We start from the raw sequence: 27933 nt of genomic DNA, 5'->3' as shown, positions 1-27933 counted from the left end.
GAGTATCTACTCTAGAGCCAAGCAGCCTGAGGTTGATTCTCAGCTTGATTTATACTACCTCCCTGGGCATTACTTTCTCATCTGTAAAATGGAGAGATTAAGAGAAGTTGTTACGCTTTGTGATTATTTTGAGGAAGAACGGAACTTTAATAGGCGTAAAGTATTTAGACTTGCTTGCCACTTGGATGAAAAATAGTCAACTGTGAGTGGGAATTTAAAGATGCTGACACTGTCTTTGTGAGAGAGATGGATACGCCAGGTAAGCAACCTAACAATTTTAGTGTCTTCTGATGGTGATGAGAAAGTATTTGCCAAAGGGTTGCTGTTGCGGGGGAAGTTCCTGTCATGGTGCAGTGGAAATGAATCTGACTAGCATCCGAGAATGTGGGTTCAATCCCTGGCCTCCCTCAGTGGGATAGGGTCTGGTGTTGCCCTGAGCTGCGGTGTAGGTCACAGATGAGGCTCAGATCCAACATTGCTGTGCCTCTGGTGTAGGTCGGCAGCTGCTGCTCCAATTGGACCCCTAGCCTGGGAACCTCCATATCCTGTGGGTGTGGCCATGAAAAGCAAAAAAACAACAAAACAAAACAAAAGGGTGCTGTGGGGAACCCAGAGGTGGAACAGATCTTAGGGGGATAGTTTTCTGCAGGACAAGAAAAAGATTTCCTTCCCCAAATCCCAGAAACAAAAAGTAGATGGAGCCAGAGTCTGGGACACATTCATTGGCTTTTTTTTTCCTTCCATCAAAACTTTTAATTAATGTATGAAAAACTTAAAGTACACAAATAAGTGTACAGCTTGATGGATGTTCAACAAGGGGCCATACCCCACTGACCAGCACCCATATCAACAAGCAGAACATTACAATATAGCCAAAGTTCTACTTAATCCTAACAGTCTTACTGCCTCCATTTTAAATATGGGGAAACTGAAGTGTAGACAGGTCAGAATGCTAAATATGACTGAAACCAGCATATGAACCTAGACCTGCTGTCTGATTCCAAATCTCATGCTCTTGAGAAATTAGACTTGAAGGTGACTGTGAGCTTGGCTTTTCTTTCCCCCGTGTTCCCCCCACACACACCAACATACTCTAGATGGAGTCTCAGTATTGGGGGACCATTGGTAAAAGGAAGGTGTCCATCCCATCGATGGTCCCCTGGGCTTCCCTGGCCTCTCTTATGTTCTCACCTTGCCAAGACCTTTGGCCTTGGTCTTCATGCTGTTATTCCCTATTGCTGTGTCAAATACTGGGGCATCATTTGGTTGATGTTTTAGAGCAAGTAAAACCATAAGAACAGCTTGCTGATCCATTGGTTGGCTTTGGCTCCATAATTCTCCAAACTCAGGATCCCCACTCCCTTCCCCTCGTGCTGCCAGACATCCCTTGAAGGGGTGGTAGGAATGGCTTTGGAGCTCTCCGACAGCCCACTGGGGCCAGTTAGGCAGGGGAGCTCAGAGCTCCCAGTCCTTTCTGCCTGCCGTACTCCACCATCATTGCTGCTCTGTGGTATCTACCAACACTGATTTAAAAGACCCATCAGAATAGTTTCCCCAGAGTGGTTCAGATAGAAAGCTGGTTACAAGCCCCTAACGTTTGTGAATGCCCTGAGTCCATTAGAATTTTCTTACCCTATTACCACCCCATTTCCTGCCTATCCCCCTCCAGGCACACACCTGCATTCACACACTAACAGGTGGTATTTACACTTTAGAGACTTTGGTCCTTCTGTCTTGTTACCAACCCATCAAATGTTTGTCTCTTTCCCTAGAGCAGGAAAACTGCTCTGATGTCATATTGTGTTATTGCCATGCTCTCTCAGTATCTTCCATATAAACTCTTAATTCTACATGTTCCAAGCCAGTGCTTTTGGAACATCAAAAGCATGCTTCTTCTGATCTCATTTAAGCAATTCTGTTTGGAACGTTTAGACTTGAACAACACTGTCTTTGTTCCTGGCTCCATCTGCCTATCCCTCTAAGCCGAAGCTGTCTCAGATTTACTGGGTAGAACAACAAAATCCCTAAGAAAGAAGAACAAGTCAGGTGATATTAAAAGCAACAACAGCAAAAACCAAACCATCTCACCTGTTGAATCTTATGCCCTCCATCTGAGTTATACCATAAGAGAGACTCGAGTGCTCAATCATGTATAGGCCTAGCTTTGTGATAATGAGTCAGACTGAAATCCATGCATATTTATCCACTGAAGTGTTAGCTTGTCAAAGACATGTTACAGAAGAGCTAATGTTAGATACAAAGGGGAAATTGTTGGTCAACGTGTAAATTCTGACTCCTTTCTGATTCACTTGGATGTCTTTACAATTTACTGAAACCTTCCGGAATCTTATCGCTAAAACAGGCATAATGACTCACTTATGACCATAAAGCATATCGTTTGTGCTTTTGGAGGCTATGGGAGGATGTCACCAGTCGACCCAATTCTATTAGCAGTGCCATAAAATGAATGGAAATGGTTGTTCAAATGACCCCCGTTTAGTTCCTGAAATAGCAGCTCCTTGGATAATCACCCTGTGAATGGCTTCTGATGGCTGTTACTGGAAATCTCTGCCGTGATGAAGGCCACTTGAACACTGGCTGTCATGGTGGCTTGACGCTTTCTGCCACTTCACATTCTGAATGATCCATGGTTCTTTCTAAATTGCTATTAAAAAACCTCAGTGTCTTATCAGTGGGAGTTCTGAGTATCATTGCCCACTGCCCACTAATTATAAGACCTGCTCGCCTCTGAGTTTTTCAAAGAATAAAATATTATATGTGAATATTACAAACTTCAACCCTATATGTGAGGCAATTGTTATTAATATTATTGTTATTATTATTACTATTATTATTTTTCTTTTTAGGGCCACAGCTGTAGCACATGGAAGTTCCTGGGCCAGGGGTCGAATTGAACTGCAGATGCGACCTACACCACAGCCACAGCAACGCAAGATCTGAGCCCCCATCTTTGGCCTACATCACAGCTTGCAGCAACAGCAGATCCTTAACCCTTTAAGTGGGGACAGGGATTGAACCCACATCCTCATGGACACTATGTTGGGTTCTTAATCTGCTGAGTCACAATGAGAACTCCTGGTTGTTATTATTTTTACAAATCCTACTACTGTACTCCATTTCCCCTTCATGTATTCCTCTTTCTTTTCAATGCTCTGGAGCAGTCATGCCTATTAAGCTTGAATTTATTTATTTATTTATTTTGTAAATTAACTATAATTTGTAAGAGTCCACATATATACGAGATTGTTTTAAGCTTTTGGTCTCTTAATTGCAAGTGCATCTCCAGTGTCCTGCATTTGTACCCTCCTCTTCTCGTGATTTCTGATTTTGGTGGCATTATTGTGCGTGGATTATTTCGTGTCTTTACTGTATATATAACTCTACTGGTGAGCCTTGTCATTTGTGGTATTTTTGTTTCTGGTTGCAGCCTTTTCTTTCCTGTCTAGAGAAGTTCCTTTAGTATTTGTTGAAAAGCTGGTTTAGTGTTGGTGAATTCTCAAATCTGAATGAGAGCCTTGCTGGGTAAAGTAATCTTGGTTGGGGGTTTTTTCTTTCATCACATTAAGTATATCATGCCACTCCCTTCTGGCCTGCAGAGTTTCTGCTGAAAAATCTGCCAGTAACCTTATCAGGGTTCCCTTGTATGTTATTTGTTTCTTTTCCCTTGCTGCTTTCAAGATTTTCTCTTTGTCTTTAATTTTGGTCAGTTTGATTGATATGTGTCTCGGGGTATTCCTCCTTGGGTTTATTTTACATGGTACTCGTTGCGCTTCCTGGATTTGAGTGAGTGGTTCCTTTCCCATGTTAGGGAAGTTTTTGGCTATTATCTCTTGGAATATTTTTTCTGTCTCCTTCTCTCTCTCTTCTCCTTCTGGCACCCCTATAATACAGGTGTTGGTGTGTTTAATGTTGTTCCAGACTTCTCTGAGACTCTCTTCATTTGTTTTCAATCTTTCTCTTTTCTGTTCCGCATCTGTGATTTCCACTAATCTGTCCTCCACCTCACTTATTCATTCTTCTGCCTCTTGTATTCTGCTGTTAGCTGCTTCTAATGAATTTTTTATTTCAGTTATTGTATTTTGCATCTCTTCTTGTTTAAGTTTTATATCTTGTATCTCTTTGGTCAGTGTTTCCTGTAAGTTATCCATCTTTGCCTCCAGTTTATTTCCAATGTCTTGCATCATCTTCAGCATCAACAGTCTTAAAGTCTTATTCCTGGAGGCTGAGAATCTCCTGATCACTTAGCTGTTTTTCTGGTTTTTTTTCTTTCTCCCTCATCTGAGTTACAGTTCTCTGTCTTTTCATTTTTGTAGTTTTTTGGTGTGGTGACCTTTTTACAGATAATAGAGTTGTAGCCTCTTTTCCTTCTGGTGTCTGCCCCCCTTGTGGCTGAAGTCAGCATGGGGGCTTGCTGAAGGCTTCCTGATGGGAGGGGCTGATGCCTGCCCACTGGTAGGTGGAGCTGATTCCTATCCCTCTGGTGGGTGGGGCCTTGTCTCTGGGTGAGATTAGAGGTGGGTGTGTGCCTGAGGGGTCTTTAGGCAGCCTGTTTACTGATGGGCAGGGTTGTGATCCCATCTGGATTGTTTGGATTCTCAGCACTGATTGGTGGGGCCATATTTTCCCAAAATGGCCACTTCCAGAGATAGGCATGCCGTTGAATATTCCCAAGAGCTTTGCTTCCAATGTCCTTCCCCCACAACAAGCCACATTCACCTCTGTTTTCCCAGGATGTCCTCCAAGAACTGCAGTCAGGTTTGACCCAGATTCCTGTGGAGACCTCGCTCTGCCCTGGGACCCAGTGCGCGTGAAAATCCATGTGCGCCTTTTAAGAATGGGGTCTCTGTTTCCCCCAGTCCTGTGGAGCTCCCGTGCACAAGCCCCACTGGCCTTCAATGCCAGATGCTCTGGGGGCTCTTTCTCCCAGTGCCAGATCCCCACACGTGGGAGTTTGATGTGGGGCTCAGAACTCTCACTCCTGTAGGTGAGTCTCTGTGAAACAGTTACTTTCCAGTCTGTGAGGCTTCCCACCCCAGAGTTATGGGGTTGCTTATATTGCATAATCGCCCCTCCTACCTCTTGATGTGGCCTCCTCTTTGTCTTCTGGAGTAGAATATCTTTTTGAAAGTTTCTGGTCCATTTGGTTGAAGATTGCTTGGTATTTGATTGTAAATTTTGTTGTTTTTAGGAGAGCAGTTGAGCTCCAGTCCTTCTATTCCACCATCTTAATCCCATCTCCTCAAATTAACTATAATTTAAAAAAGTGAAAAAAAGACTACATGTCCCACAGTAACACTGCAAATCTAACAGGGATATTTACATATGAAAGAATATATGTCATGGTTGCCTGTAGAGGGATGCGAATGAGAATGAGAACTGTTAGTTAAAACAAACAAAAAACTATGCAAATGAGTAAAGTAAAACAGAGGCCCTGTAGGAAAGGGTGATGATAGTCCACCATGAGGAGCATGTGTCATGAATTCATCCCTCTGCCCCTCGAATTCAAAATGGAAATAAAAGATCTTTGGAAGTTCCTCTGGTGGCTCAGTGGTTAATGAACCCAGGTAGTATCCACAAGGATATGGGTTCAATCCCTGGTCTCGCTCAGTGGGTTAAGGATTCAGCATAGCTGTGAGCTGTGGTGTAGGTTGCAGACATGACTCGGATCCTGTGTTGCTGTGGCTGTGGTGTAGGCTGGCAGCTACAGTTCCGATTTGACCCCTAGCCTGGGAACTTCCATATGCCGCAGGTATGGCCCTAAAAAGTCGAGAGAAAAAAAAAAAAAAAACAAAAACTTTAATGACTTCAAGGAAAACTTGTCATTTAGAGTTCCCTTTCTTCCTTTTTGGGTTGGGGATGCAGGTTGGGTTTGTAAAGGAAAAGGCAGTGCTGCTTGAATGGTGAATTAGGTGCTGTGGTCGGCTCCGGCTGGAAGGCCCAGCTGGGTGCACTTTAGGTAAGGGCAGGAGTGTACATACCCTGGATCTCCAAGAAAGATGTGAAAAACCAACCCCTGCATAGGAAGGCAGGGACAGAGCTGGGCCTCACTTAGCCCTCAAGTCCAGGGTGTCTACACTGCCAGGATTCTTTTTCTTAAGTTTGAATTTTAAAGAAAGTCATCTTTTCTCAGAGTCAGCACCCTAGCTGGTCAGTGTCATCTGTTATCTCAGTGTCACTTTAGCCACACCCTGGGCTTTGGGGTTTCTTTTTGGGTCTGTGACTGTGTTTTCTGAGCATGGAATGTATTTCCAAATGTGCTGCTTTTTTTATACCAACTATATTCTCTGCTGCCTGGTTTTGTTTTATTTACTTTTTCTCTAATCTTCTCTGGGCTTATCACTTAGCAGCTGGTTTGAAAGAAGGGTGATTCATATTCAGCATGTGGTCCAATGCCAATTATGTGCCAAGAGTAGTGATGTTGCTGGGGTGAGGATGAGCCCAGGTGCCCAGGCTTCCTGCCTGGTCAGTGATGGTACCGCTCACCAAGGCTGGGGATAGAAGAGCTGGAGAGGAGAAGGAGGGGAGAAGAGGAGTAGGAGAGGAGAGGTTGGGGCACACTGGCGGCGGTGAGGGGGTGGGGGTAAAAAGAGATGGTTGTTGAAATGACCACTGTGCTTAGCTTTGGCTCTGGGGAAAGCAGGAGGTGTCCAGGGTATGAAACCCAGGAGAGGCTCTGACTCCAGGTGACAGGTCTGAGGATTATGAGCATAGGCTGTGACTGAAACCAAAGAATGAATGAAAGAAAACGAGGATTAATTCTCTGTTGAATAACTTCCAGACTTGCCTTGGTTCTTCTTCTGTAAGCAGATATCCGGGTGGCGGAGGACCCCTCAAAATAGCCAGAGTGATGTTGAGGTATTCATGCACTGGCTGTCCTTGATTAGCTTTATGGAAACCATAATTTTGAAAATCAAACAAATGCTGGAGAGGGTGTGAAGAAAAGGGAACTTTCCTACAGTCTTGATGGGAATGTAAATTGGTAAAACCACTATGGAAATCAATATGGATGTGCCTCAGAAAACTCAACATAGAACTACCTATGATCCAGCAATCTCACTCCTGGGCATATAACCAGACAAAACTTTTATTCAAAAAGGCAGATGCACTCCTGTGTTGATAGCAGCACTAGTCATAATAGCCAAGACATGGAAACAACCTAAATGCCCATTGACAGGTGAATGGATGAAGATGATGTGGTACATATACACAATGGAATACTACTCAGCCATAAAAAGAATGAAATAATGCCATTTGCGGCAACATGGATGCAACTAGAGATTCTCATACTAAGTGAACTAAGTCAGAAAGAGAAAGACAAATACCCTATGACATGACTTATATGTGGAATCCAAAATATGGCACAGATGAACCTATCTACAGAACAGAAATAGACTCACAGACTTGGAGAGCCAACTTGTGGTTGCCAAGAGGGAGGGGGAGGAAGAGGGCTGGACAGTGAGTTTGGGTTGAGTGGATGCAAACTATTACATTTAGAATGGATAAGCAAGGAGGTCCTGCTGTATAGCACAGGGAACTATATCCAATCACTTGTGGTAGAACATGATAGAAGATAATGTGAGAAAAAGAATGTATATTCATGTATAATTGGGTCACTTTGCTGTACAGCAGAGATTGACAGAACATTTTAAATCAATTGTAAAAAAAAGAAAAAAAAAGACATCAATGGCAACCTCCACCTTCTTAGCGTTGGCAATGGTTGCTTTGTGTTTCAGTTCCTTGCTGTGGGGTGGGGCTGTCCTGAACATTGTAAGGTCTCTGGCAGTGTCCGTGGTGTCTATCCCCTGGGTGGTGGTAGCATTCCTTTTCTTGCCTCTCCCACCCCTGGTGGTACCAACCAGAACTGTCTGGAGATGGTGCTAACTGTCTCATGGACTAAAGAATGCCACCTGGCAGATTCTCCTTCAGAGTTTATGTCACACATTTGGGGAAGAGCTACTTTAGCCCCTCTGTTCCAAAACAGCTGAAAAAATGCATTCACTCTGCAATTATGCTGACTCCATTAGGAAGCCTCATCCTGGAGGCTCCATTAAATAATTTTATAGTTTTTTTTTAAAACTCATCTACTGTCCAGAAAAGCACCGATAGTGCTAGTTGCAAATTAAACCTTGTTCTTCTGTACGTGTGTATCGTGTATAAATGCAGGGGCTACTGTACCCCCAGCAGTGAAATAACTTGTGGATGATGTAACTATGTCACAGGAATTACTGTCAGTTCCTTATGCCACTTTTAAGGCAGACCCTCAAAAAGTCACCTGAGGGTAGTCTGGGAGGTGGAGGTAAGAGGGTGGGATTCAGGTGAGGCAAACATGAACCTCATTCTGATAATTTGAATGTAAAATACTTTAAGCTTAAAGGCTATTTTTTTAACTTTAATTTTATTGGAGTATAGTCGACTTACAATGTTGTATTAGTTTTAGGTGTACAGCACAGTGAATCAGTACTTAATATTTTTATACTTATATTCTTTTATAGTTCATCAAGAAAAAGAATATAAGGGAGCCATGTAATCTATTACTTGCCATGGTAGCTGAATTAACTTACAGCTTGAAATACTCCCCTTAAAATTACTCAAGTGCAGGGAGTTCCCTGGTGGCTCACTGGGTTAAGGATCTGGCATAGTCACTGCTGTGGCCTGGGAACTTCCATGTGCCACGAGCGTATATGGTATGTTGTTTGTGAGCACTTACTTGCATATGTTGCCCTGAAATGATGCTCCTTGCAGCCTCTGGCATTAGTTAGCATCTTGTTTGGTTCTGTTTCCTCCCTGACCACTGGCCCCTGCCTCATAGCCTGGTATTCCTGACACTCCATTTGAGGAAGGAGCTGAGGCTGGGAGCTTAGATCATGGCTCATGGCTTCCTCTCACAACTCTCCCAGAACTTCTTCCTAAGCTCTCAGAAAATAGTGGCTGCTGCACGTTTTATGTGCCTCATAGAATTGTGGCTGTAGACTTCCAGCCCCCATCTTAATATTCTCCTATCAAACGGAGGAAGAGGGCATGAGATAGATGCTATTAGCCTTTGCAACGTGTGTTCAGCCTGTCTTCAGGGACCCACACCTACTTTCTCAAAATCGAATCCCATCCCTTAATAGAAATGGGGGCAGGGAGAATACGAGAGTTTGGAGGGCTTTTTATTGCTTTTCATCTGGAAGCTGGAAAGAGTGGTACCTGGGCAGCTGAGGAAAAGGAGGGCCTGTTTTCTATCTTACTTCTTCTGTCATTTGATTGGAATGACTACGGCCACTTTGGAGCCAGCAACGGTATTGTATCATTTAAGGCAAATTGGGTTTGGGGCTTATCTAGTCTTATGTAGTACCAGGCAGGTAGAGCAAAGACGGTTCTTTGTGAGGGCTGTTTAAAAACCTAGGACTGGAGTTCCCACTGTGGTGCAGTGGGTTAAGAATCTGACTGCAGTGGCTCAGGTCACTGTGGAGATGCAGGTTCAATCCCTGGCCTGGCACAGTGGGTTAAAGGATCCAGCATTGCTGCAGCTGCACTTCAGATTCAATACCTGGCCTAGGAACTTCCACATGCCAAGGGGCGGCCATAAAATTAAAATTAAAATTAAAACCAAGCCAAACACCAACCCAAGGCTCCTTTTGTTAAAAAATACATCTATTAACTGAGTGAAGTTTGACCCATCTGCTAGGTTAAGTAGCCACTGCAGTTATGAAGCCTTTCACAAATAATCCTGTCATTTTTATAGGTCAGTATGCACCAAGAGAACAAATTGCTTAACTGATATTTTACAACTTTTATGTATTAAAGAGTCCCATTCAAGCTTAGAGGATGGTATAAACTTACTTAGAATGTTTCCATTTTACCCATGTCACAGGAATATGTGAGAAAGGCAGAATTCTATTAAGTAGTAATTGTAACCAAATGCTCTTAATTTCTAAATTGTCTGTTGCCGGGGGTGGGGGGTAAATTGTATGTCCTTTCTGTGTTTAGATTTTTCCCCCTCTGCCATTTGTTTATTGTATAAGCCAGGGAGATTATGTACAATTAACAGACAACAGCTCTTATTCTAGCCTCAATTTTCAAGTCTCTCTTATACTCTGTATTCTAATGGAAAACTACTCTTAGGGTCTTAAAACCAACTTTTTCTCTTTTGTATTTCTGTTTGCTTATAGTATGTATAGCAACCAATATCAACAGATGGTTGATTCCCTCACCTGTAGTATTTTTAAAAGTAATGATGGGGAGTTAAGTTATTAAGCTTCAAATCTCACCCGCAAAAATACTTTCAACCTTAGCTGTGTACAGATTTTTGATTGAGATATTAGCCTATAGGATACTGGTGCTGGTAAATAAAAGCAGGGACTTTATTATATAAATATTTAACAACTAACACTAAGAGAAGATGAATTGACACAGAACAAAAACTCAATTTTATGCCCTTACAGTAGCTCACATTACAGAATGCTGACTGTAATACCAGACATTGAGTTAAGAGCTTTAAACATTGAAACAACGGTCCTAGGTGCTAGGTGTTATTCTGTCCTTTTTTCCCCCCCTGTCTTTTTAGGGCCGCACCCGCGGCATATTGAAGTTCCCAGGTTAGGGGTCCAGTTGGAGCTGTAGCCACCAGCCTATGCCTAGGCACAGCAACACGGGATCTGAGCCGTGTCTGTGACCTATATACACCACAGTTCACTGCAATGCCAGATCCTTAACCCACTGAGCAGGACCAGGGATCGAACCTGAGTCCTCAAGGATGCCAGTCGGGTTTGTTAATCGCTGAGCCATGACAGGAACTCCTCTATCCATTTTAAAGATGAAGAAACCGAGGCTCAATTTTAGTTTTCCCATGTTTACACAACTCACAACTAGTGAATAACAGAGCTGGGGTTGACCCAAGTTGCCCACATCCAAAGCCTGTGATGAAGTTGTTTTTAAAATCAAATTTTCCAAGTTATCTTCATACAACACCGACACTTATTTTTGTTTATGTCAAAGTAAGTGGCAAATTGAGTGGTTCCTGGAGAAACAGAAGTCCAGACAGCATTATTGCTGAGATCATTTGGATTGTTTTTGTCATTTGCATTTGATGAATATAGTACTGTGTCATGAACTGGATGCGGTTATGGAAGAATTAGGAAAGTACCTTAGTTCTCCACTCACTGGCATCTCAGTGGTAAAACTACATTTTGACAAGGTTATTGGTCATCAGTTATTTGAACAAACTTTTTTTCTGAAGTTAAATTTTCTGAAGTTAACAGGAGCTAAGAAAGTTTTAAAATTGTTTTTTAAAAGCATGAAATGAATGAAAGCCAATAAAGCTATATGTACTTTACATAAAACTAAAGTGATACAAGATCTTAGATGGTTACTTATCCAAGCAAATGTAATGTCTAAGATTTACAGTAATGTAAATACAAGTTATTTTTTATTTTTTTTTTGTCTTCTTTTTTTTTGTTGTTGTTGTTGCTATTTCTTGGGCCGCTCCCGCGGCATATGGAGGTTCCCAGGCTAGGGGTCCAATCGGAGCTGTAGCCACCAGCCTACGCCAGAGCCACAGCAACGCGGGATCCGAGCCGCGTCTGCAGCCTACACCACAGCTCACGGCAACGCGGGATCGTTAACCCACTGAGCAAGGGCAGGGACCGAACCCGCAACCTCATGGTTCCTAGTCGGATTCGTTAACCACTGCGCCACGACGGGAACTCCTACAAGTTCTTAAATTGAAATATTTACAAAGATTGATTATAAACCCAAGAGATAATAAGGGAATAACAGATACGAAAAGTTACAGATACATAACGGATACTAAAAGTAACAGATAAGAATGTAATTGGACAACTAGAACCTTCTGTCAACACAGTTGCATCCAAAGCCATTTAAATAGCACTTATTTATAAAGTCCCTTCCACTTTAGACTTTCTTCCTCTTCTTCTTCCTCTGTGCCAACCTTTGCTCTTATCAGCGTCATAATTATGATCAAGGCCATCACCATCACCATCCTCTTCATCAGCTCCTGGCAGTTCTCCTGGCAGCTACATCAGTACTTTAATTGCCAGCATGAAAACCCGGCTTCAGGCTCAGTTAAACACAGGAGCAGCCTGTTTACAGGATAGCTTGTGTTTGAGTGCAGTCTGAAGATGTGCTCAGAAAGGGCTCCAGGTGGGAGGAGATAGCTGAGTGGGTGGGGCCTCTTGAGATGAGCCAGGACTCAGTGATGGGTTCCAAAGGGCTTCGGGTGGGAGGGACAGCTGGGTGGGTGGGGCCTGGGGCCGGCACCTAGCCCTTAGCAGTCGAGCCCTGTAACGCCAGTGTGCCAGGCTGGTGTTAAAATTTTACATGTATTCAGACTTAAAAAGAGGCTGGAAAGTATCTTAGAAGAGCAGACGACAGGGCAGACCTAGAGAGGATGGAAAGTTGCAGGAAGTAGTGGATGGTCTTTTCAGGTACCATCTTTGGGATCCATGAGATTTTGATCCTTGGGCAGAAAGCCATGCTGTTGATTCATACGTCAGCTCTCAGAAGAGCGTGTTATTAGCCTTACTGAGGGGCCGTGTATCCATTCTTTGGTTGTGAGAATGCTGGGTGTTTTGGTTGATAGCATCTGTAACATCATCTTACAGAGAGGGGATAAACTTCCAAAGAAAACATTTCCTATAAATGAGAGAAGGCATGGAAGGTACACAGGGAAGATAGCAACATGTCTTGTCGTGCGGTGTTGCTTTGTCCTGTATGAAAATAATACTCCTCTTTGATGTATTCATCACAGGTGATCTCTGGCCCCAAATTCATAGCTGTATGTTATCATGTTTTCTGAGTTAGGTGGTTTTTAAAAATAAACCTTGGTGAAAGAAGATTTTCAACCCTAACTTGTTTTTAATTCTAAAAGAGAAGGGAGAGGGTAATTTTAGCTTTTATAGATCACTAATTCCTGTCTGGGTTTCTAAAAATTAATTCTTACTGAAATAGAAACGTGTTTTTAAAAATCTTCGGAACTTGAATTAAATTTCATAAGTAATCATTTCTCTGTGGAAATAATTATGGCCCTTACTTTATTACAAAATAACCGTCTAGGATGTTGTCTCAAAGGAGAGTGTTTATGTTTGATTCAGGCATTTATTTGCACTGTGGGTACAGGGTCATCAGGATGGGATTTAGAGCTGCCTTTTCTCTTCGTAATCAAATCTAAGAAGGAAATAATTTCTCCCCTGATTTTCTCAGTGTCCTAGTATATTACTAGTACTTTACATCTGTTACTGTTTTGTCCTCATTCTATCCCCATCTCTTTTAGTGTACCTGTTGGTTTTCCTCATGGGTCATGTTTTTTTAATTGGATTCTTTTTGAGAATTTGTTTTCTTCTCCAACTTCTGCATATGAAATGTGATTTTCAAGTAATGTTAGTAATCTTTTTAGTTGTCCACAAACAAATTTTAAAGATAATTCCAGAAGAAAAGTTTCAAAAATTCAGCCAAAGCGTTATGGTTAGAGTAATAGTAATCTTTGGTTATTTTGAAGAGCAATATTCAGTGTTTAAAAATGAGTCTGATTAGGAGTCCCCTAGTGGCTCAGTGGTTAAGGATCTGACATTGTCAATGCTGTGGCTTGGGTCTCTGCTGTGGCACAGGTTTGATCCCTGGCCTGGGAACTTTTGCTTGTGGTGAGCATGGCCAAAAGAAAAAAAATTAGGAAAGATAAAAATGAGTCTGATTATATTATCACTACAGGTTATATTTATTTTTTATATATACTTTAAAAAACATATTCAACAAAATTCTAGATTGTCATCTCCTTGAAAGCAGAGCTCAAGTGTTATTAGTGTTGATTTTGTACCTTATTGGTTTTTGCTGATTATACAAACTGCAGTGTGAAAAAGAGAGGTGTCATATATAATCCTTTGTGAGAATTATAACATAGTAATCATTGTAATTTTTTCAATATTAAAAAGAGCCATCCTTCTACAGTTTTCCAAAAATGAATCTTTCATGTAAAGGTTTTCATATCTCATTCCTTTCTTTCCATTAATAGTGGCTTCTTTTTCTATATTTAAAAACAACTCTGGTATTTCTCAAATACTTTGATTTTCAAAAAATAGAAGGACAAAAATTCAGATCACCACAGGCAGTTTATCCCTAAGGAATTATTGTACAGTGTGCAGAGGGGAGAAACTAAATATGGAGAAAACACTCAGTTTTCCATGTTATAGGATCATAAAGCTAGAAGGATTTTACCACGGTCTTACAGCATATAATGATACAAGGCATGGGTGTGGCTCCATGTGATTAGAGAACAATGGAAATGTAGTTTTCCAAATCGAATTATGTAGTAATATCCTGCAGAATATGTCTTAGCCTCCTGAATATAAAGGATATGCTTCATGTACTGTGTATAACGTTTCTTAGTCTCATTAGAGAAAATGTAAAGGATATAAAAGTCTTAAATATATTATCCTGGTCACTAAAATTATTTATGGACAACTAATAAGACAGTAAGCCAGATGCAGAAATCTGACTTCCGGGTTTTGGTAGCGTGTCTCCGCCATCAGGGAAGTGATCTGCACCCTGATGCTCTGTGCCTCTGTTTGTTCCCCCACATTGAAAAAGCCCCAGTCTTTCCTTCCCCTTGTGTCTCTTTTACTTTCTCACTATTACCGCACTCACAACACTACTAACACTTAGGGTCACTGAATATGTGGGGTTATTTCCTCCTGCCAAGCAATTCTTTGACACTGGCTAAAACCTGCTTGGAGATCATATCTGATCTCATAGGTTGAGGGCTCAGAACTACAGGGCTGCTCTCAGCCCACTTCAGATGCTGACTTGCAGTCTTGATTTACTTGCAGTCTTGATCAAGTCTTGATCTTGACTTGCAGTTGTATACCTCCAGGTTATGCATGATTTGGCTATAAATAGGAGGTTCCCATGACCACTTCTTTGGGATTGATTAATTTGCTAGAGTAGCTCACAGAACTCAGAGAAATACTTAGTTATGTTTACCAGTTTACTAAATGACGGGACGAAAGATACAGATAAATAGTCAGATGAAGATATAGATGGGATGAGGTCTAGGGGTGTCCTGAGCTCAGGGACCTCTGTCCCTGTTGGAGTGTGTCACGCTCCTGGCACGTGGGTATGTTCAACCATCTATTAAAACTCTCCAGCCCCACACTCTTGGGATTATTATGGAGGCATGATCAATCATTAACTCCGTTTTCAGCCCTGCTCCTTTTTCAAGAGAGTGGGCAGCGGGGCCGAAAATTCCAAGCTTCTAATCATGGCTTGGTCTTGCATGTGACCAGCCCCCATCCTGAATATAAAGGATATATTCAGGCAAACAGGAGACACCCAGAGTTGCTTCATTAGAACAAAAGACACTCCTGTCGCCCAGGAAAGTATAAGGGTTTCAAGAACCCTGTGCAGGGAACTGGAGACAGAGACCAAAATATATTTCCCGTTGTCCACAGAAGTACTAAAAACTCATACCCCCAAAGCTTGGAAGTTCTAGAATATGCTAGTCTTTGAATTGAGAAACCATTTGTTTCTCTTTGGGTCATTAGGTTGGCAGCAAATAATAAGCTTAAGTCAGTAAAATTCAAAGTTGGCAAAAAGGACTCATGTTATTTAACTTCTTCTTTCTTTAATGTCATATTTGTATATATTCATATAATCTATGTATATGCATGTGTTTATGTGTATATATATGCATATGAATTGTGTATATGTGAAGTGATTTGATTATCTGAGGCAACTGATTTATAGTCACAAAAAATCACCAATTTTTATACAACCATTTAAAGCTTAGTTTCTGTTTGGAAAGAAAACAATTTTATAGTACTCTTCTTAGGTTCAACTGAATAGGCTGCTATGAAATCAGCTAACTCCTGATTTTAGGCTTCAGCCATAATTTCTCATTTAAATACATTGAGGTTGACACCTTCTGATGGCTTAGATTTTCAGGCAAGAGATATAATCGTTAATAATATTTAGCCATGATAAATGTAGTTGTCTCATAGTGTATTTTTTAAAACAACACTATAGGTTCAAAACAGAGACTTGAATTAGACAATTATTGGGTAACAGGAAAGGATGTTTTCAAATGGGTGTACTGGTGATGGAAGGTTTTATTCTAAAATCTAGTAGTTTCCTCATGCAATTTTATAATTTCTGTAGTTGCTTACGAATGTGAACACCTACATTACTAAGAATAAATTTCATACAGAGAGAGAGAAATACTGTACGATTGCACTTGTACGTGAAATCTAAAATAGCCCACATTCATAGAAAGAGAACAGATTGATGCTCGCTGGGGTGGAAGGATGTCAGAATTGGGAGAAATAGGTGAAGGGGGGCAAAGGGTACAAACTTTTAGTTAAAGGATGAATAACTTCTGGGGATCTGCTGTATAGCGTGGTGACTGTAGTTAACAGTTCTGTTTTGTATACTTGAAAGTTGCTAAGAGAGTACATCTTCAGAGTCCTCACCACACACACACACACACACACACACACACACACACACACAATGCGAGGTGATTCATGTGTTAACTAAACCAGTTGTGGTAATTGCTTTCCAATGTCTTGAGATATCTCAAATCATTATGTTACACATCTTAAAGTGTTATAAATTATATCTCAATGAGGCTGGAGGGGAGAAGAATAAAGCTATATTCAGTTGAATTGGGTTTCTCTTTTTCTTTCTTTTTTTTAAATTGAAATGTAGTTGATTTAACACATTGTGTTAGTTTCAGGTGTACAGCAAAGAGATTGTGGGCTTTTTTTTTTTTTTTCTTTTCTTTTCTTTTTAGGGCTGCACCTGTGGCATATGGAGGCTACCAGGCCAGGGGTCAAATTGGAGCTGCAGCTGGGGCCTACACCACAGCCACAGCAATGCCAGATCCTTAGCCCACTGAGCAGAGCCAGGGATTGAAACTACATCCTCATGGACACTGTGTCAGGTTTTTAACCTGCTGAGCCACAATGGGAACTCCGCAGTATTTTTATGTATATACATGTAATTTATTTTTCAGGTTATTTTCCTTTATAGGTTACTACAAGGTTTTGAATATAGTTTCCTGTGACAGATAGTAGGTCCTTGTTGCTTATCTATTTTATGTTTAATAGTATGTATCTTTTAATCCCAAACTCCGAATTTATCCCTCTCCCATCCCTTCTCCCTTTGATAACTGTAAGTTTGTTTTCTGTGTCTTTGATTCTATTCTTTTTTGTATATAGATTCATTTGTATTATTTTTAAGATTCTATGTATGTGATATCATATAACATTTGTCTTTCTGTGTCTGACTTGCTTCATTTAGTATGATAATCTCTGACCAGCATCCATGTTGCTGGAAATGGTATTTCTTCATTTTTTTTTTATGCTTGAGTAATATTCCTTTTATTTTATTTTATTTTATTTTATTTATTTTTTGGCCTTTTTAGGGCCACACCTGCTACATATGAAGGTTCCCAGGCTAGGGGTCGAATTAGAGCTATAGCCCCTGGCCTACACAACAGCCACAGCAACGCAGGATCTGAGCCACGTCTGCAACCTATATCACAGTTCAGAGCAATGCCAGATCCTTAACCCACTGAGCGAGGCCAGGGATTGAACCTGTGTCCTCATGGATGCTGGTCAGGTTCGTTTCTGCTGAGCCCTGAGGGAAACTCCCTGAGTAATATTCCTGTGTGTGTGTGTGTGTGTGTACACCATATCTCTTAAAACAATCATCTATTGATGGGCACCTGGGTGGCTTCTATGTCTTGGCTATGGCAAATAGTACTGCAGTGAACATTGGGGTGCATGCATCTTTTCTAATTAGAGTTTCCATTTTTCAGATAAATACTCAGGAGTGGGATTGCTGAATCATTTATTTTTGATTCTTTAAGGACCCTCCATATTCTTCTCCATGGTGGCTGCACCACTTTACATTCCCACCAATAGTGTAGAAGGGTTAAAGTTAACAGTTTCTTAGAATGTTATTTATGAGACTACTTTTAAAAGGGGAAGTATCAAGAACCATATGATCCTCTCAGTAGACGTGGAAAAAGCCTTTGACAAAATCCAACACCCATTTCTGATAAAAACCCTTCAGAAAGTGGGCATAACAGGAACCTACCTCAACATGACAAAGGCCATATATGACAAACCCACCACGAACATCATTCTCAATGGTGAAAAGCTGAAAAGATTCCCGCTGAGATCAGGAACAAGACAAGGATTCTGCTGTCACCACTACTCTTCAACATAGTTTGGAAGTCCTAGCCATGGCAATCAGAGAAGTGAAAGAGATAAAAGAATCTAAATTGGAAAGGAAGAAGTAAAACTATCCCCATTTGCAGATGACATGATACCATACCTAGAGAATCCTAAAGACTCTACCAGAAAACTGTTAGAGCTCATCCACGAATTTGGGAAAGTCACAGGATACAAAATTAATACACAGAAATCAACAGCATTTCTATATACTCACAATGAAAGAGCAGAAAGATAAATTAGGGAAGCAATCCCGTTTACCATCGCATCCAAAAGAATAAAATCCTAGGAGTAAACCTGCCTAAAGAGACAAAAGACCTATACTCTGAAAACCATAAGACACTGATGACACAAATAGATGGAAAGATATACCATGCTCGTGGATTGGAAGAGTCAATATTAGCAAAATGACTATACTACCTAAGGCAATATACAGATTCAATGCAATCCCTATCAAATTACCAAGGACATTTTTCACAGAACTCAAACAAAATACTTTAAAGTTTGTTTGGAAGCGCAACAGACCCAGAATAGCCAAAGACATCCTGAAAAAGAAAAATGGAGCTGGAGGAATCAGGCTCCCGGACTTCAGACTATACTACAAAGCAACAATCATCAAAACTGTATGGTACTGGCACAAAGACAGAAATTATAGATCAGTGGAACAGGATAAAAAGCCCAGAATTAAACCCACGCACCTATAGCCAAGTAATTCATGACAAAGGAGGCAAGGGTATACAATGGAGAAAGGACAGCTTGTTCAATAAGTGGTGCTGGGAAAACTGGACAGCCACATGGAAAAGAATGAAATTAGAACACTCCCTAACACCATACACAAAAATCAACTCCAAATGGATTAAAGACCTAGATATAAGACCAGACACTGTCAAACTCTTAGAGGAAAACGTAGGCCAAACACTCTCTGACTTAAATGACAGCAACATCTCAGATCCACCTCTTAGAGTATTGACGATAAAAACAAAAATAAACAAATTGGACCTAATCAAACTTAAAATTTTCTGCACAGCAAAGGAAACCCTAAACAAAACGAAAAGACACCCACAGAATGGGAGAAAATCTTTGCAAGTGAATCAATTGACAAGGGATTCATCTCTAAAATTTATAAACACCTTCTGCAGCTCCATACCAAAAAAACAAACAACCCCATCCAAAAATGGGCAGAAGATCTAAACAGACAGTTCTCCACAGAAGGCATACAGATGGCCCAAAAACACATGAAAAGATGTTCCAGATACTCATTGTTAGAGAAATGCACATCAAAACCACTCTGAGGTACCACCTTACACCAGCCAGAGTGGCCATCATCAAAAAGTCTGCAAACAGTAAGTGCTGGAGAGGGTGTGGAGAAAAAGGAACCCTAGTACAATGTTGATGAGATTGTAAATTGGTGCAGCCACTGTGGAAAACAGTATGGAGATTCCTCAGAAAACTAAACATAGAACTATCATTTGATCCAGCAATCCCACTCCTGGGTATCTATCCAGAGAAAACTTCAACTCGCAAGGACATGTTCATAGCAGCACTCTTTTCAATAGCCAGGACATGGAAACAACCTAAATGTCCATCGACAGGGGAGTGGATCAAGAAGATGTGGTACATATACACAATGGAATATTACTCAGCCATTAAAAGGAACGAAATACTGGCATTTTTAGCAACATAGATGGACCTAGAAATTATCATGCTAAGTGAAGTCAGCCATACAATGAGACACCAACATCAAATGCTTTCACTGACATGAGGAATCTGAAAAAAGGACAGACTGAACTTCTTTGCAGAACAGATGCTGACTCACAGACATTGAAAAATTTATGGTCTCCAGAGGAGACAGTTTGGGGAGTGGGGAGATGTGCTTGGGCTGTGGGATGGAAATCCTGTGAAATCAGATTGTTATGATCATTATACAACTACAGATGTGATAAATTCATTTGAGTAATAAAAAAAATCCAAAAAAAGGGGGGAAGTACCATAATGTTTAGCCCTTCAACAGATTTTATTGAGCAGCTATTATGTACTGAGGCACAAAGGCACGCAGCAGTGAAAAAACAAAGTCAGTCCTGTCATGGGGCTTCTTATATTTTATATTGTGCTGATTGACTCCTTTTGATTTAAGATCCTAGTTTCTCTTTTCTTTAATATCACTCTTTGTGTACTCACACCTGCATACCCACCCCCAAAATATGTACATATGCACACACATTATACATATAATACTATCTTTTAATGTATCATTATACATATAATACTATCTATTTATAGTGTATAAATATGCTATGTGGGGCAACCCATACATATGTTTTTCTGTTTTTGTGTTAAAACCTGTAAACCACGGAATTAATTATGTATAACTGTAATGCGCATTTTAGGAGTTTGACTTCTGTCTTTTAATATTCCCTATTTCATATCCCAAATTTTCCACTTAAGGTTTTGGCTCTATAACAGGTCTGTATTCTATATTCTACATTAATTTGTTACAGACTCTGTCATTTTCCTTGTCTTACTGAAACAAAATATAGTCCCTGAAGAGGTCATACTGTTTCTGCCTAAAAGCTCAGAAGTGTTCAAAGATCAGCGACAGATTCTGTTTTCATCAGCATCTAGTCAGCCTTTCATAGCATAGGTGCATATGGAGAAAAGGTTACCAAACTGAGCTCAGGATTCATGTTTTCAGGGGCTTTGTTGCTTGAAGGGACTTTGGCACTTGCTTAACTCAGAGAAAACTGGCATAGCTCTGATTTCAAATAGAGGACATAGCATTGAATTAACATACCCCTTTCATTGTTTAGAAGGATGCCAGAGAAAATCTTCAATACACTTTAGCTTTACTTAAAAAATTCAACCTTATAAACATCTTTATCTTTTTATCACTAGCCTATAGTTCTGTTGGACCAAAAATTCTGGAGCATTGAACAATGACTGCCAACTCTCCCTTTCTTACCTTTTGTGTGTGTTGGCAATTTGTTCTACTTTGCTCTTGTGTTGGCTGTGATGCATTGGGGTTAAAAATAAGGGGCAGGCTGAACACAAGTGGTAACCTCATTGACTTTGATCTTAGCCATATATATAACCCACTGAGCAAGGCCAGGGATTTAACCCACAGCCTCATGGTTCCTAGTCGGAATTGTTAACCACTGCGCCACGACGGGAACTCCTTTAGCGATATTTTTGTGGGTCTGACTCCAAAGGGAAGAGAAACAAATGTGAAACCGAACAAATGGCCCTCCATCAGATCAAAAAGCTTCTGCCCAGTGAAGGAAACAATCATCAAAACAAAAAGGCAACCTATTAAATAGGAGAAGATACTTACAAATATCTAATAAGAGGACAATATTCAAAAAATTTGTGAAGAAATCATACAACTTAATAAAAAAAACAGACAGCTGATTAAAAAGTAGGCAGAGGATCTAAATAGACATTTTTCCAAAAAAGACATACACATGGCCAAAAAGTACCTGAAAAGATGATCAACATCACTAATTATTAGGGAATGAGTGCAAAACCACAATGAGCTATCGCTTCATACCTGTTAGAATGGCTGTTATTGAAAAGATAAGAAATAACAAATGTTGGAGAGAATGTGGAGAAAATGGAACCCTAGTACACTTCTGGTTAGATTGTAAATTTGTGCAGCCACTGTGGAGAACAGTATGGAGTTTCTTCAAAAATTAAAAATAGAAGTACTGGAGTTCCCATGATGGCTCAGTGGAAACAAATCTGACTAGTATCCATGAGGATGCAGGTTTGAGCCCTGGCCTTGCTCAGTGGGTTAAGGATCCAGCATTGCCGTGAGCTGTGGTGTAGGTTGCAGATGGAGCTCAGATCCTGAGTTGCTGTGGCTGTGGCGTAGGCCAGCGGCTATAGCTCCAATTCAACTCCTAGTCTAGGAACCTCATATGCCACAGGTGTGGCCCTAAAGACACAAAAAAATTAGACCTACCATATGATTCAGGTATTCCATTTCTAGGTGTTTATCTAATAACATGAAAACACTAAATAGAAAAGATACACGCACCACTATGTTCATTGCAGCTTTATTTACAATTGTCAAGGGTATGAAAGCATTTCGTGTTCATTGACAGGAATGGATAAAGATGTGGTAGATAGATACAACGGAATATTACTCAGCCTTAAAAAGGAGGAAATCCTTCCATTTGCCACAGCATGGTGGATCTTGAGTGTATTCTGCTAAGTGAAATAAATGAGATGGATAAAGAGAAATACCTTATGATTTCACTCATGTGTGGAATCTAAAACAAAAAACAAAGCAAAATCTCAGTTACACAGAGAATAGATTAGGGTTACCAGAGGGAAAGAGGGTGGAGGGGGAGGGGATAAAACTGGTGAAGGGATTAAACTGTTGGTTATGATCTCTCTGTTGTGTATACCGATGTTGAGCTATAATGATGTACACCTGAGACTTACATAAAAATAAATTTTAAAAGTTAAAAAAAAAAAAAAAAAAAGAGGCAGGCTGCCTAGAGGGCTCTGAGACTCACCCAAGCACCAGGAGAGTAAGGATCTGTCTTTTCCTGGTCTAAGGTTTCTAGTTTGGTGGTTATCACCTCAGCAGTGATCCTGATGAGACTAGACCTTGCAGGGTAGTGTGAGCATTTATTCCATGATGACAAGAGCTAGCAGAAAAAAACAGTTTAGCAGCCCTGGTACGTTTCTATCACTGAAGCTCAAGTTGACAAAGGCATAAAGCATGTTCTTCACATTTACGCTCTAAGTCCTCAGGTTGTAATTCTCTCCCAAACTCCTCCCTAGAACTTTCTCTCAGGCTGGAGCTAATTAGCATGGATGTTGTTAAGCCTGTAATTTGGTTTCCTTTATTTGCCTGTGTTTTTTCCGCAGTAGAGGACCATTTCTGTAAGAAGTCCTGGGGGTCAGTGTCCTATGGCCAGGCACTAGCAATGGAGGATGCCTTGTATGAACAAGACCTTTAACCTCTATTAGGTCAGATCCCGTCCATGTCCTTGGCAATCTCTCTCTCTCTCTCTCTCTCTCTCTCTCTCGGCTTTTTTTTTTTTTTTTTTTCCAGCTTCCATGGCATGCAGAAGTTCCAGGGCCAGGGATTGAACCCTCACCACAACAGTGACAACATCAGGTCCTTAACCCACTGAGCCACTAGGGAACTCCTTTCAGCCTTTTGAGCATAAAGATTAGGCTTAATATACTGTGTATCTGCAAACACAGTAGTTAAAGCAATATAGGTAATTCTGCCACTGTCTCTTTGCTTTGAGTGTACCACAGGGACTGAGACTTGGGAAGATGACATTAAATTAATATTATTGTTATAAATTTTATTGCTTTTAAATTATTTGGTATGTATTTTGAAATTTCTTTGGTTTGTGGTTGTATAAAAGCTGTGGGCATAAGGAGTTTATATTTTTATTTTATACACATTTAAGTGTCATAAGAATAATTGATATTTATAAATTTGCTTTGAGACATTTTCTTCTGGAGGGCTGTTTTATCGAATATTATTCAAGTTGAGAAACACTGAACCAGGGCCTCTGTGAGTTCAGGTTGCAAAGGAACCTTGGAGGATGGAGGATGGGCCTTCAGAAAGCAAACTCTCCTTTGTCTGATGGTTCCTACCTCTTAGGTCCCCATCAGGGCCCCCGCCAGTGTTCATTGATAAAACTGCATTGAACTTTGGGGTCTGCAGTTAAACCCTCTGCTCTCAGTGAGGGCTTGGAATCTATGAAAACCCAAAGCTCACCTTAGAAATCACTTAACTCAAATAAGGTTCAAATTTGATTAAATAATTTTTTTATCCATTGAATTGTATACTTTATTTATTTTGTAATGGCTGCACTCAGGACATATAGTTCCTGGGCCAGGGATTGAATCTGAACTGCAGCTTTGACTTACACACAGTGGTGGCAACACTGGATCCTTTAATCATTGCGCCAGGCCAGGGATTGAACTCGTGCCTTTGCAATGACCCACTGTGCCACAAGCGGGAGCTCCTTAGGCATAATAATTTTTATTTGACTCTCAAAGTTTGCATTGCTGGGGTCATCCTTTTAAGACCATTTTCCCCATCTTGAAGTTTATAAAAGGCTAATTTTATAATAGACTAATTTGGTGGTGATGATGTCATCATGATGATGACAGTAATGGCAACAGCTACAATTTAGTGAGTGTCTTCTGCATGCCAGGAAGGTCATGTATGGAATTAGTGGTTTCCAGCACTCTTGGAAGTAAGCAGTGCCATTCCTATTTTGTAGCTGAAAACCTAGGCTCTGAGAAGTTAACCTACTAACCTTAAGCCACAATTGATAAGTAGAGAAACTAAGCCTGTGTTTGTTAATTTCAGTCTTTCTGCACCCTCTCCCCACCCATGGGCGTTTCTCCTATGACAATTTCACATTTGTCTCCATTTCAAAATAAATGTATGATTTTTTTTTTTTTTTTTTTTTGTCTTTCGTCCTTTAAGGGCTACACCTGCGGCATATGGAGGTTCCCAGGCTAAGGGTCTAATCGGGGCTGTTGCCGCCAGCCTACGCCAGAGCCACAGCAACGCCAGATCCGAGCTGCGTCTGTGACCTACACCACAGCTCACGGCAGCGCTGGATCCTTAACCCACTGAGCAAGGCCAGGGATTGAACCCGCAACCTTGTGGTTCATAGTTGGATTCGTTTCCGCTGCGCCATGACAGGAACGCCAAATGTGTGATTCTTAAAAGACGAGGATGATTGCATTTCTCTTTAGAGTTTTTTATTTAAAAATGATTTCAGAAGAGATGCCAGCCCCCTTAACTGGTTTTCTGGTTGACCTCTTATCTGGTAGTTTGAAAAATTAGCGCCTAAATAGTTCAGTATCAAAGGCAGTGTAGATATGTTTATGGATATTACTGATTTCACCACTTGATTTTATTCAAAGAACTTTGGCCTTTGACTTTTTTTTTTAGTTTGAATACTGGGTCTGAATAACAGTAGCTTATTGAGAGTTTGCAGATTTATGTCTCAAATGTTTTGCCCCAGCCTCCACTCCTGCCCCACTGCCCTGCTCAGAGATAACTACCTGCTCCAGGCCAGCTTCAATATTATGGTTTCAGCATCAGTCATGCAGAGCCAGCTGAGTTCCGATTTCAGAATTATGGTTGGCTCTTATGTTGTAAGGTGACCCCCTCAGGCACCATGAAACTGTAGGACCAGGAAGCAGAGGGTTACTTTAATATTTCACCTTCGTGGAGGTTTCCTGCTTTCCTTAGGGCTGGGGTTTAAAATACATGAACTTCAAATGCTGTCGATAAAAAAATGTGAAAAAGGTATATATAAACCCAAGCACACATATTTTATAGGTCATACATGTTTTTTTTATAGTAGATGTGAAAAATGATTATTTTTCTTTAAGACAGAGATTTATAAGTGATTCCTTTTAAGTTCTTTAGGACTATGGATAGTCTCAAGAATAACAAAACCCTGGTACCTGTCCTTTAATTTATTGGGAATACTCATAATGTGACCCCCCCATCAGAACTGAAGAAGTAGTTTACACTAGATACAAAAACATCAGTGTTTATGCTTATGAAATGCATTTATGATCAGTAAAGGCCCCAATCCAATCTGAGCATTGTTTTTGAGTCTAGGTCAATGTGCCAAGTATGGAGTTGACAACTCTGAGAGGATGGCAGTAGTGGTGAAGTGATAAAACCTGTGAACCTGAGCCCACATCATGATTCTCTGAGGAGAACTAGTCTTATCCTGATCCTTATTATTATTATTATTATCATTATTCTTATTTTGGCCATACCCATGACATGTGGAAGTTCCCTGGCTGGGGAGTGAACCCACGCTGTAGTTGTTGCCTGTACCACAGCTGCGGCATTGCTGGAAACTTTTTTTTTTAAGCTTAATAATTTACTTAATAAATCTAGAATGTTTTGACATCATGAACATGACAGTGTGGTGGAAGAATGTTCTATATTAATTGTCACAAGCAAATGAGTGAACAGAGGCAGACTTAATATATAAATAGGATTTTTGTAGCAAGTGAAAAGTAAATGACATCACAGCCTCTGGTAACAACTGCAAGAGGTTTTATCATTGGTCAAATAGAGAATTCTGGTTGAACAGTTAAATCATCACAGGACATATAGTAGTGTAAGCATAGTGAACTCACAGAAATCCATGCAGAGCAATAGGTACCAACGGTGTTGCTCACAGATGTTCTTTGCAGACCCATCTTGGTACATCAGTAGTACTTGCAGTAAGTAGTTCATGAGGAGTAAGCGGTGATAAACAATTAAGAATTTTCCTTAAATTTTAAAATAATTTTTTGGTATTAGTTTTTGGGTGGACTGCTAAAGGGATGAATCCATTACAGCAAGGATTATGGTCTAAATTAGCTATTCTTTTAAGAGGAAAAATGACTACAGGGATGACTGTGATTTAAAAAATGGTCTATCAGGCTCAACATTACAAATTCATAAGTTGTCACAGAAAGTGAATCAAATACCTATATGTGTGGGGTTTTTCCGTTTTTTTTTTTTGTTTTTTTTTAACAAACCCACAATGATCTTTTAGTTCAGCAAAATGATATTACGTCATCTGTCATGTGGAATCTTTTTGGATAGTTTTAGCTACATATTTTTATTTGTATATGTTAAAAGATAAACTGAACCTGACTAACATCCATGAGGACACGGGTTCAATCCCTGGCCTCCCTCAGTGGGTTAGGGATCCGGCCTTGCTGTGAGCTGTGAAGTAGATCGCAGATGTGGCTCAGATATGGCACTGCTGTGGTGTAGGCCAGTGGCTACAACTCTGATTCAACCCCTAGCCTGAAAACCTCCATATGCCTCGGGCGCCGCCCTAAAAAGACAAAAAAAAAAAAAAAAAAAAAAAAAATAGAAAAGATAAACTGAAGCCTATTCAAAATTGTAAGAGTTGATTTGAGCATTTATTGATTGGAATTGGGCAATGCCAAATCAGAAGTTCTTAGGATTGCTCCATTAACAGGAGCCAGGGTGAAAGACTTACATAGAGGAGTGTAGAAGCCGAGAAAGGAAATTATTTGATTGGCTATACCTTAAAACCTAATTGGCTGTTTGTGATTGGTTGTTCTTTAGAGTTTTGACTTCGTAGCTTTGAGGCATTTACAGGTTGAGATTTTGGTTTGCTTATGGAGGTCACCGTGGCCATTAGAAACTAATGGCCTCCTTGTTTATTCTTTTTTATTTTTTATTTTTTTTGCTTTTTAGGGCTGTTCCCATTGGCATATGGAAGTTCCCAGGCTAGGGGTCGAATCAGAGCTAGAGCTGCTGGCCTACACCACAGTCATTGCAATGCGGGATCTGAGCCTTGTCTGCAACTTACACTACAGCTCATGGCAATACCCAGTCCTTAACACACTGAGCGAGGCCAGGGACCAAACCTGCATTCTCATGAATCCTAGTCGGGATCTTTAACCGCTGAGCCACGAAGGCAACTCCTCCTTGTTTAATTCATTTATGTAATGTGAAGCTTCATTTAGATATTTACCATATGTGAATTATAAGCATATTTGAACATACTGAAGTAAAGTATAATAAAAAATAATTCAAGACAACACTGAAAGATTATAGCATTTTTTTCCTCCAAAAGTTTACTTTATTCAAGTACTATATAATATTTTTTAATAGATGAAGAATTTAGTAGTAAAATTTAAC

General features: G+C 40.4%; 1 protein-coding gene and 1 long non-coding RNA gene across 3 annotated transcripts in view; both read left to right on the top strand.

Annotated features, from left to right (window-relative positions):
* LOC146406178 (uncharacterized) overlaps window positions 1-19244 on the top strand; it is a 58071-nt gene extending 38827 nt beyond the window's left edge. The window contains exon 2 of the long non-coding RNA XR_014807873.1: window positions 17575-19244. This is a non-coding gene — a long non-coding RNA (uncharacterized LOC146406178). The remainder of the gene's footprint in view (window positions 1-17574) is intronic.
* The window catches only part of BCKDHB (branched chain keto acid dehydrogenase E1 subunit beta), a 263556-nt gene that overhangs the window by 141811 nt on the left and 93812 nt on the right, over window positions 1-27933 (top strand).

Source organism: Sus scrofa, chromosome 1, assembly GCF_054392235.1.
Source record: "Sus scrofa isolate SSC_HxYL_T2T_F1_AM1 chromosome 1, Sscrofa_HxYL_maternal_Yorkshire_Landrace_v2.0, whole genome shotgun sequence".
Taxonomy (NCBI): Eukaryota; Metazoa; Chordata; class Mammalia; order Artiodactyla; family Suidae; genus Sus; species Sus scrofa.
The sequence above is the reverse complement of the archived record's forward strand: the minus strand, read 5'-3'. Positions and strand labels throughout refer to the sequence as shown.